Below are 6000 nucleotides of genomic sequence, written 5' to 3' on the forward strand. Positions count from 1 at the left end.
CAAAACAAAAACAAAAAAATCAAAACAAGACAAAAAAAAAAAACAGTTGAGATGGGTTTTAGAGGTAGAATACATACTTAGTATGTGCAAGGCCCTGGGGTCAATCCCCAGTACTGCAAATAAATAAATAAAATTTAATCCTCTGTGGTTTTGATTCTCAAGGTCAAATAGCCTTTGTAAAAGGCCAAATACTCAAAACTGCAGAGTAGTTTTGTTAATCAAATAGTGTGTCCCCCTCTCCTCAGTGTGGCCTTTTTATATAGAGTCTATTCAACCTTCTTTGGGCAGCATATACTATGCCCCAATACTTTATTCTGTCTCGGGGAGAATGTTCATAACGAGCACAGATGACCAGAAACCTACCTGTTATCCTCCTGTCTATTGACAGTGGCTTTAGTTGAACCTTAGTCAACTAAGATCACAGGTCAAATCTCAGACTCTTATGGGAGTTACCAGAAAAGGCACATTCTTGTCCCCTGTGGTGTAAGTGATGTGTATCAGCAGAGCCACCTCCTCACTGTGAAAGGAACACATATCTGAGATGATAACAGAGAGGTGACATCTCCAAGAAGTAGAAAACCAGGCTCTGGGTAGATCAATCCTAAAACATAGACTTGTGCTGGTACTGTGGGCCCCATGAGCAAGCTTTTCCCTACTCCTCTTTCTTGCTCTTTCTACTGCTTCTCTTCCTCCCTCTTTCCCTCTCTTCTTCCTCTCTTCTTTTTCCTTTCGTCCCCTCTCTACTTCCTGTCTTCTCTCCCTTTCTCATACCTCATTTCCCCCTTCCTTTCTCCCATCTCCTTTTCCTTTTGCTTTTATGAAGCCAGTTTTTCTTTTGTTGCCATTGCTCTTAGTGACTGCAAAAATCTCATCTGATAGTGACATGAAGGGACATGCAAGATATGATGATATCAAATTCACTGGATATTACAAGAAAATTTGCTCTTCCATCTCAAGACTCTTACCCTTGATCCCTCCTTCCAAGATGCTATTTTATTCACATAAAAGTTTTCATGAAGTGTCTAATCTCATCACTGGAGCTCCAACCCCGTGATTTCATGTAATCCTATTTCCCAAAGGCCCCACGTCAAGCCCCACTACATTGGAGATTGGGGCTTCAACATGAGGGTACAGTAGGAATAGCAGTGAAGGCACATTCAGTCTATAATAGAGAATTCAGGAAAGATTAGTAAATGATGAGTTAACATTTACCTGGTTAAAAATAATGGTGCTGTGATATCGAGGACTAAAGAACAAGATCAGTCAATAGAGGACTTGTTTAGCATGTATGAATCCCTGAGTTTAATCCCTAGCTTTCCATGGTGGCTCATGCCTCTAATTCCAGGATTTAGGAGATAAAGGCAGGATAATCAGAAATTTAAGGTCATCTTTCACTACATAGCATGTTTTAAAATGTGTGTGTACGTGCATGTCCACTCTGAATAAAGTAGTGGGCTGTCATTAAAATCTTGGCCTCCCTTCCACCTCTCTTGCTTTAGTCTGGAACAGAACATCCATCATCTAAGCATAAACATCATCAAAACTTAAAGCACTGTGGGAGAGAATAGTCACTGACAGGGAGCCAGGCAATGTGGCAAGAGTTTGGAAGTCAGCTGAAGAGGTGAAGTGTTGACTTTACTGTTGAATTTTGGTTCCTCGAGGGAAGGGTAGGCAATATAGCTCAGAGGTAGAGAACTTGTCTTGTTTAGCAAACACAAGACCTTGGGTCCACCTCTAGCACTGAAGACAATACAAAGCAACAACACCAGCAACTACACGTCAGAAGAGCTGGGCAGAACATGTGCTAATCCCAGCACTTAGTAACTGGATATTGAGTTTCAAGTTCTCAAGTTCAAGCCCAGTGTGGGTTATATAGCAAGATTGTCTCAAGAAAAGAAAAGAACTGAATGAAACTAGTTTTTTTCATCACCGCTTCTATATTTCTTTCTTGTTTTAGACTGGCAAGTACTGGGAATATATCTGCTTGGGGCTATTTACCTAGGGAAGGGGCTGGGGCTTGGCAATTCTTCCTGCATTTGTCTTTTAAGAGATAGACCTGGCAATTTGCCTGAGAACCTTGGAACTAAGGATTGTTAAGCCAGGTGAATGCAAATATACTTAGTTGGCAATATTTTGCTGGGAAGAGTTCCTCTTGTGTCATATTCCAGAAGGCCAGGAGGTAGGGCCCTGGGCAGCATCACTGCCTGGATGCCAAAGAGGAAAAGCCTGTACCTGCTTGGGGCATGGACAGTCCATACATGAATGAAAACATGTTGAAAGGTGGATAATGACCCAGACAATGTCTGGGTGCCTGGTCTTACTGGAAAAGTAACCAATGACAATGACTTCAGAGGATAATCACTGTTTCTGTGAAGATACTGATTTCAGTGTCTGTTTGACTTGTGCTTAAGGTAAAATGAAATCAGTGAAATAGAAATGAAATAGAATCTCTCCAGGAATTTTGATCTTCATCCAATTACTTTAATGATTTAAAATGTATGTCTTGTTCTGGGTATCTACATTTGAAATGACAATCTCTTGGGCCAAAATCAATGTAGCCAATAACATTTTGGATCCATTCACACAGCAATGCTGCCACTAAGGAAAAACAACTTTAGAGCCCATGATTTTCCAGTCTCATTAATTTTTATATAAAAGTATAGATTACAGTAAACGAAACAGTTTCATTATTGAGTGAGGCAAGGATAGTTTCTAGCCAAGGAATTTTACATGGTCTGGTATGAACAACATGTCAGAGCCAGTATTATATTCTGTTACTCTGCAAGGAAGGTAAAATACAGGCTCAGAGAATCAGAGTCAGCCCCTGTCCTATGATATCTGATGTTCTGAAGCAACATCAAGAAGAAGATTCTATTAGCAGAGGCCTCCTGGGTCCCGGGGTGGGCAATAACTACACACTAAAGCACACTATAAAGCATTGGGTTATCTTGGGGGAACATTTGCTGTGATCATCTGGCATTTGATCTGTGCTGAGCTGGATATTTGCCTTTCAATACTATACTCCTTGATTAAGACTTGTAGCAAATGCTAAGAGCCTGGCCTGTGTTCTGCTACAGACAAATGTTTTAAAACTGACATCTTTTACAAATATGCACTAAAATTTTTTGCATATAAAATTGTCTCATGTCCTGGCATCTGTGAAAACATGATCCACGGGCTGTCCTTGGGTCTGAACTGCTCCCCAAAGGCTGGTGTTTTAAAGACTGAATCCTGCAAAGGGGCTATCTGGAGGTGGTGATACCTTCAAGCAGCTGGTTTAGCTTCAAACAAGGAAGATACCTCCAAGCAGCGTAGCTTATTGGAGGCATGCTCTGGAAGGAGGTTATAAGACTTTGACCCTTTACTCTTTCTCTTCTTCTTCTGTGTATGCTTGTTCTGTGTATGCAGGAGGTGTTTCTCTTTCAGTGTATGTGTGTGTGTGTATGTGGATGCCCGATTTCTTTCCTCCATCATACTCCCCTTTTTGATTTCTGAGCAGGGTCTCCCACTGAATTGAGACTTATCAGATTGTCTAGACTGGCCAGCCAATGAACTTCAAGGATCTTCCTACCTCTCCAAGACTGAGGTTATGGACATGTGCTGCCATGCTGGAATTTTACATGAGTTCTTGGGATTCTCACTCTATGAGATAGAACCACCCAACACTTATACCAGAAACAAGAACTCATGGCTAGACATGTCATAGGCCCTCAGGGAGAAAATAATGTTATTTTTCTGCAAAATGAACATAGTATTAAGATGATTCCTCATGACTCATTGCTATACCCATAAATTAACAACCCATTCAACAATCATCAGGGAAGTTTCATCTTGCCATAGACAGAGATTAACACAAAGATTCACAACTGGCCAAGGTACAGAGAATAAGAGACTGCAGAACACTTGGCTCTAAATAGAATACCTGTATCATACCTTTCCCCATAAAGGCTCAGGGATCTCTGTGGAAGAGGGGGAAGGAAGATCTGGAGGTGGTGGGTGACGACAAGACAGTAGTGTTTTCCAGACACAACTGAGAAGTTGCAATATGAACTATGGTTTTGATAGCATGTACAAGACTTTTGCAAGATCAAGCCTGACAAAAATCCTAGCATAGGGCCTGAAAGGTAAGCATGAGGTCCCACCCCTAACGGAAGAGCTAGTGGCAATTGAAAGCTACAGGGAGAGGGAGAGTCAGTTTTCTTAAGACTGTGGTTCCTGGTAGGATGATTACACTCCAAGGAAGCAGGCCCTACATCCAATAGTATTTGGGATTATTTATTTATTGTGTATACTCTTCTGTCTGCACATATGCCTGCAAAACAGAATTAGGCATCAGATCCCAGTATAGATGGTTGTGAGCCACCATGTGATTGATGGGAATTGAACTTAGAACCTCTGGAAGAGCAGCCAGTGCTCTGAACCATCTCCCTGGCTCTCATTTTTTTTAAAAAAAAAACAACAACAAAAATGTTATTTTTAATAGATAGGGAGGTGGGGGTACAGGTAGGAGGAGTTGGGGGGGAATGAGTGAATATGATTAAAACACACTATATGGAATTCTCTAAAAACCAACAAAACACACAGCATGGCAGGCCCATCTCCCCTGTTCACTGTTGTGGGAGTGCTTGGAAATAATGGTTTTCCAAACTACACAGTTTTGCAATTACGCAGACAAACACTACCAGTTGTTTTTAGTGTCAATTACAAAATGTTTATCAATGTGTTGTAGCTCAAGGATTTTGCCAGGAAACAGACTTAGCACGAATCAGCCATGCCCCCTGTGAGCTGCAAGCCTTTTGGTAATGCATCTCCAAGTTGGCATCTGTTAAGTGGAGAGTTATGATATTTTTCTTGTAAGATTGTGGAAACCAAAATTCAATAATTTACATAAAGATCTTGGCAACTTCTGTGACTAAAAGCGAAAGCTCCTGAGTGGAACTTACTGTTACTCACAAAGTTGAGTCCACTTTTGTGACTCACACGAGTTCCAGCACAGATGAGTCACGATCCGGGAGACTATGCCCTGGGCAGGGATGGGAGACAGGCTTGGTTTGATGAGTTTATTCAAAGTTTTCCACCCAGGATGATGAAGAGGACAGATGTGTCAGTTACTCTTTTGCTGCTGTGGCAGAGTTCCCTGCAAAACCAAGTTAAGGATGGAGTTTATTTCAGTCATAGTCAGGAAGCAGCCTGTCACTGTGGGGAAGGTGTGGAGGCAGGAGCACGAGGCAGCCGGTCACACCGCATGAATCCAGTCAGGAAGCAGAGAGAGATGAATGTCCGTGCTCGGCTCGCTTTCTCCTTTGTATCCAGCCCAGGACTCCAGGGCCCACATCCAGGGTGGTTCTTCCCACTTTTGTTGAACATTACTGGCAATACCCTCTTAGGGACACCCAGAAGTTTTCATGGCTATTCTGAATCCTACCAACTTGACAAGGGAGGTTGGCCGGCCGTAACCAGTGGGGAGGTCCTTGTTTGAAATGGGAGGAACAGGTTAAGCACAGAAGTGGAAAACATTGATTCCTCTGGTCTGCCGAGGTATAAGCGCATCACGTGGCACAGGGCTCAGTGTTAGTATTCTCAGGAGACTCCTTTGTCCTCTCAGGAGCAGTCATATCTTGTTGAACACTGGAACACTTGGGGTCCATTCTCCTTGAGCACTTTAATTCTTTGGTGGTTGAACAAAGCCTCTTGAGCTTCTAATGCTTGACATACCTTTTTTCTTGACAGGATATTTCTATGTAGCCCTGACTGACAGGGAACCTGAGCAATCCTCCTGCCTCACTTTCTAGTGCTGGGATCACAGGCACGCACTGCCACACCTGGCTTTAGTGCCATCATTTGATGCCCTACTTAAAGTGAAGGTCAAGCCTTCACTTTGAGTGGTTGGTGTAATCGAGAGTGAAAGATGAGGGTTGACTCTATTTTAGAAGAAAGCTTGAAAGCCGTTTTCAGGAACACATATCCATGTATACCCTTTGGCTAGAAAGTTCAAACCTG

This window comes from Apodemus sylvaticus, chromosome 4, assembly GCF_947179515.1.
Source record: "Apodemus sylvaticus chromosome 4, mApoSyl1.1, whole genome shotgun sequence".
Classification (NCBI taxonomy): domain Eukaryota; kingdom Metazoa; phylum Chordata; class Mammalia; order Rodentia; family Muridae; genus Apodemus; species Apodemus sylvaticus.